Source organism: Chrysemys picta, chromosome 13, assembly GCF_011386835.1.
Source record: "Chrysemys picta bellii isolate R12L10 chromosome 13, ASM1138683v2, whole genome shotgun sequence".
NCBI classification, from domain to species: domain Eukaryota; kingdom Metazoa; phylum Chordata; order Testudines; family Emydidae; genus Chrysemys; species Chrysemys picta.
The window spans coordinates 10,757,213-10,763,040 of NC_088803.1; the positions used below are offsets into that span (position 1 = coordinate 10,757,213).

Genomic DNA, 5,828 nt, shown 5'->3' on the forward strand with positions numbered 1-5,828 from the left:
ACGGCGTCTGAGCTCTCACCCCGACTTGGTGCTCTTGTGGTGGGAGCTGTGGTTTGACCAAGACTCAGCTCAGCTTCTGACGCAAACCCGGCCTCTTGATCTGGCTCAGCTCCTCACCCTCCCTCGCAGTGTGGGTGTGAGCTGGGGAGAGAGACGTGGGTCAGGGAGATCAGATCCCTCCTGTCTGTGACAGCACCACTTCCCACAGACACCCAAATTGGGGATGGGGACAGAAACAATGAAGCTGATTCTCAGCCCACCTGAGACAGCCAGTCTTGGATGGGAGCTAGAGGAGAAAGGCCCATGTCCCATCCCCACCCCCTGAGCCAGTCCCTCACCATGGGTCTAGGTTGCAGCCAGTGCCCCCTAGAGGGGAAAGGCCTCGTGTTTAATCCCTCCCCTCCCCTCCTCCGCCTGGAGCCAGCCATTCCTCGTCCTGGGGCTGGTTTGGAGCCAACACCCCAAGAGGGAAAAGACCCAGCATTTCCCACCCACCATCATATCAAGGGTCGCCATGTAGTGTGAGGCTGGATCCCATGAGGAGCTGCTCCCATTGCACTGAGAGAGGAGCCGAGTGGACTCCAGTATTTACCTGCTCCTGGCCATATGTCCTGGGGCGGGGGGGCATTGCTTGTTCAGTGCATCTGAAAATATCCCCATATCCCCCCATTGGGAGATGCTGGGCACTGAGCTTCCATGTGATTGAGCCCCAGCACTTGACAGGATGGGCTGAGGATTGTAACAGGGGGGTCAGGTGGTTAGGGGCCCAACCCCACTGAAAGTCCATGGGATTTAGACACCACACTCTGCAGGTGGCTTTGAACATCCCAGCCTGGCTGTGTGCTATAGGGGTGGATGGACATGGAGGGTGTAGTAGAAGGAGAGATCCTGAGACACGAGGCCTGCTATAAGGGGCCTGGTGTAAGGCCTAAGGCCTGAGCTAGAGTCAGGCCCTGCTGAGGTAAATATAAAATTAGCAAGAGTCAGGCTACAGGCAAAAGTGAAGCCCTGTAACCAAGGAGATGTCTGATACGTGAACTTGCCAAGCACAGGGCTGGCATGTCAAAAACACAAGCACTCCGAGGCACTAATATCCACATAAATACATTCCAGAAGGATCATGTCGGAACATCCCAATACAAGGTAAACACCCCCAATACATGTTAAACACACTCCCTGAAGATGATACACGGACACAGCAATCTCTCCTATAGATAAGGTCAGAATGACAGAGTGATGGATAGAGATGTTTTGAGCGAACCAACAGGGACACAATAAAGGGGGGTAACTAACCACAGCAGAGGGGCAATACGTAACTTGTTTGTATCATTGTATAAAAGAGGGGTCACAGAGGGGGTGTCCTTGTTCAGCGGAGGGGGGAGCAGAAAGTTCCTCACTGATCTGAGTCCTTTGTCTCGGGCATACACGTGTTAGTGTACATGTAACACATATACGGCATTAATCCGTGCTTTGTTGGCAATAAACCTGGCTGAGCGTCTTCGCCACTGAACCGAGTCTGTGGTCTTCTTGGACAGTTTGATAGAAGTCTGCTGTATGGACTACTTGTCTAGAGCTGGTGCAGGACACACAGAAAACACACACACAGCCAACAACTGACAACACTGGTGACCCCGACCGCTGATCTGGTAAGTAGGTGAGCTGCCCTCTGTAAGAATTGTGATAAAACATGGTAGAAAGTTACAAGCTAGGGAACCCCCTTCTCCGCTCCATGCAAATCCTCACAGAGTTTGATGCCTTTGTCTCCTGGGGGTCCCCCACGCACAGCATTCTGGATGGGGTGTACTGCAGATATGGCTGAGACAAACACACACCCTTGCTCATGACCGTCAGTTTCACCTCCTGCAGTGTCGGGTATGATCGGGTATTTGTCTTGCTACTAATCTGGCCCCAGCAGGCCACGCTACAAACAGTCTCCTCCTTCACCTCTCGCTGTGGCAGGGGGGTGGTGACCATAGTCTGGGTCAGCCTGGCCTTGTGCCTCAGCTGTGATGGGGGAGAGAGAGAAGGGAAATCAAACTCCTCTTGTGGGATGGATCCTGTCTTAGGGGGATGGGGCTAGATGGAACCAGGTGGGGCATCCCCATGACAACTGTGCAACACTGTGATGTCATGTGCCCACTGGGGGTGTGGTGATAGGATGGGGCGGTACCTGCAACAGTGTGAGGTCACTGGGGGAAGGTTGATGGGATGGGGGCAGTACCTGCAGCAGTGTGAGGTCACTGGAGTCGGGGTGATGTGATGGGGGTGGTACCTGCAGCAACATGATGTTATTTTCATAGGTCTCGTGGGAGATTCGGTGACGTTCCCAGATCTTCTGCCTCCCCAGTTCATCTATTTCAACATTGTGGGCTCCCAGCAGCACGGTGATGGTACTGTGAAATACAAGAGGATGCAGGTGCTGCAGACAGGCCAATACTTGGAGTCCTATGCTCCCCAAAATATCCCCCCAAGCCCCTTCACCCCCTTTCCTGGGGAGGCTTGAGAATAATATACCAACCAATAGGTTAATAAAATGAGCACAGACCAAATCCCTGGTTTTTAGGACACTGAAAATCAATCAGGTTCTTAAAAGAAGAATTTTATTTAAAAAATGTAAAAGAATCACACCTGCAAAATAAAGATGGAAGGTAACTTTACAGGGAAAATAAAAATATTTAAACACAGAGGATTCCCCTCTGACTCTGCTTCCCAGTTGCAAAACAGGAAAGAAATTACCTCTTAGCATAGGGAAAATTCACAAGCTAAAACAAAAGATAATCTAACACATTTCCTTGCTATTACTTACAATTTCTGTAATTTTAGATGTATCATTTCAGGATCTTTTTAGGAGCTGGTTTATCTGCTTGGTCTCTCTCTTTGTCCCAAGAGGGAACCAACAAAGAGAGCACAAACAAAACCTTTCCCCATTGGTCCTTCTGGTCAGGTGACAACTAGGTTAATTGTACTGATTAACCCCTTTCACGTAAGTGATTCTGTACCCCTGGCCAGGAGGGATTTTAGGTTACTGCATACATAAGGGTTGTTACCCTTCCCTTTATATTTAGGACAGCTCCCCTCTTGGGGTAGTGGAGCATGGGAGTGGCATGGCCGTGGTGGTTTACACCACCTTCTTCCCCTGGAGAAACGGGTTGTACCCCCGGCAGCTGCGGGCAGGGGGATATTTACCTGGAACACTGATTTCTTGGTGTGAATGTTGTCAGCGCACAGAGGTGGGGTCATAATGCTGGTACTGCTCTTTGCACAGGCCATCTGACACCACCTCCTGCTCCACCTCCTGCAGCGTGTCAATGGTGGTGTTTACTCCGGTCCGACCCCACCCAGCCACGCTGCACTCAGAGCCTGGGCTGACATGGTGACCAGTCTCTGGCAGGTGGACAGATTCAAACCCACACGGTCAGCTCCGTGCCGTGTGACAGCTTCCATGGGCAAGAGAGAGAGAGAATGGACCCGGATCAATGCAGGTATCAGAGCTGGAAAGGGGCAACACCACCCTGCTAGACCATGGATGTGAGTCCAGGAGGTGAGTGTGAGGTCACTGGGGTGGGGTGATGGGATGAGGGCAGAACCTGCAGCAGTGTGAGGGCATTGGGGTTGTGGTGATGAGAAGGGGTGTTACCTGCAGAAGTGTGAGGTCACTGGGGGTGGGGTGATGGGGTGGGGGCAGTACCTGCAGCAGCATGATGTCATTGTCAAAGTTCTCATTGTTGAAGTCGAGATGCTGGACCCAGCAACGGGCCCAGATCCATTGCCAGTTCTGTCCCAGCTCCATAAAGTCTTGGACTCCCAGGTACACAAAGTTGTTGCTGGAAAAGCCACGGGGAGAATATGGGGGCGTTAGTGGCCATTGCACAGTCGGGTGGGTCCGTCACACCCCCTCAGGAAGGGACACAAGCACTGCTCCTGGTCTGTGCAGATTTCTACCTAAAATTGTGAGACTGAGCAATACAGAGACCATCTTATGCATCCATGTATTGATGGACTTTCTCCTTCTCCCCTCTGGTTGGCTTAAGAGACACCAAAAGACTGACTCCGTTAACATCTGGTGCTGAGCTGGGGGACATGAGTTCCCTGCTAACACTAGAGACACTAGAGTCTCTTCCCGCTTATTGTAGTGGGGGCTGTGGTTAACCTGAACTCATCTCAGCTGCAGATGGGAACCCAGCCCTTTGATCCTTCTCACGTCCCACCACCACCATGAGAGAGACAGGGGGAGGGGCTGAGGTCAGAGAGACCAAACACTGCACTTCAAGGCATCGGTGATAGCAGGGCCTCTCCCACGTACTGTGCTAAGGCTGGGAAAATACAGCCCACTGAGCCAGCGTGTTTTCTTCCCTGCAGCCAGATGGGAGCTGGTGGCCTCGAGAGGGGAAAGGCCCTATCTTCCATTCCCTGCCCCTTCACCAAGCTAGGGCCAAAGGGCCATAGCTCCATTGGTGTCAATGGGGCCAGATCCCCAGCTGGGGTGAATGGGGCATAGCAGAGCAACAATCTGCAGTGTAATGGTCAGCCGTTAGGGGTCTCCCCTCCCAAGCGGTGGGAGAACCCAATGACGCTTGTTAAGTGGGTGGGGGGGAAGTGGTGTGGGTTAGTGGTGCGACCACAGGCCTGCACCTCAGGATGGCTGGGTTCTGTTCCCAGCTCTGCTGCTGGGTGACCTTGGAGAAGTCATGGCCCTGCTCCATGCCTCCATTTCCCTATCGGGGGCTAATGATTCTAACTACCTTTGTAAACAGGGCCGGCTCTAGGTTTTTTGCCACCCCAAGCAAAGAATTTTTGGCCGCTCCCCCTCCCTCTTTTTTTGTGTGGCTTTTACACATGTTTGCAGAGCACCTGATTTGCGTTGTTTTTCACTCTGCTCAGCAATGGCTGATGATGGCTCTTTAACCTCATTCCAAGGGCATCTCTTAGAGTCAAAAGAAAGCTGGGGCTTACTGGGGGCAACTTGTCTTATTAAAGAGAATCTCTTCTGCATTTGCTCTTCTTTCAGCGCATGCCCCTCCAACTTCACTTCCCACCCAGACTGGAAGCGAGATCAGAGAGTTTCACTCGTTAAAGTCTAAAACCCACGAGTGTTTCTTTCCCCCGCTTCTCTCTCCTTTCGGTAAAAGGCTCCAGGTGTCTTTCCCTTTCACCTTAATTGGAAGGAATGTCCCCTGACCTCCCCAGTCCCCGCTTTCCCATCACCACTCTCCTTCCAGTGACCTGCTCCTGTAGTGAATGCCTCACATGTCTAGGGTCGGAAAATATCCTACAAATCAAAAGAGAAGGGAGGTGGGGTTGGACAACAGGGTCTGGGGGTGCCACTGTGGAGGTTCGATTAGATGTTCACAATGATCCATTCTGGCCTTGGAATCCATGAATCCATGATTCAATGAGCAACCAGTCATCTGGATATTGGTGCTGACCTCCCTGTAAAGCCCATTCCTCCGACTCCCCCAATCGGTCCCCTCGCCTAAGAGGGCCCCGAGCCCAGCCAGAGCATGGCAAGCCCCGCGAACCTGCAACCCCGGCCGGAGTGCGGCAAGTCCCGTGGCCCCACTACCCCGGCAAGTGCGTGGCAAGCCCTGCGGACCCGTAACCCCGGCTGGAGCACAGCAAGTCCCATGGTCCCGCTACCCCGGCAAGAGCATGTCCCTTCATTGAAGGGGGCAGAATTGGGTTTGGGGAGTTCTGAGTATGAAGGAATGCCCCCCACCCAGAACGGTGGTGCCATGCCCAACAGGTGCTTGAATAAAAGCCCAGCTTCTTACTCCCCCCGCACATGTAATAAAATCCTACATGAGAAGAGACTCTTTGGGGGACCATTG

At 52.5% G+C, this 5,828-nt stretch overlaps 1 long non-coding RNA gene across 1 annotated transcript; it reads right to left on the minus strand.

The window, feature by feature from the left end:
* Window positions 1–1,545: 1,545 nt before the first annotated feature.
* Window positions 1,546–2,892, minus strand: LOC135975238 (uncharacterized). Its single transcript, XR_010592174.1, has 3 exons — window positions 2,807–2,892; window positions 2,222–2,393; window positions 1,546–1,666 (listed from the first exon to the last, which is right to left on the minus strand). It is a non-coding gene; the product is annotated as an uncharacterized LOC135975238 (long non-coding RNA).
* Window positions 2,893–5,828: the final 2,936 nt, after the last annotated feature.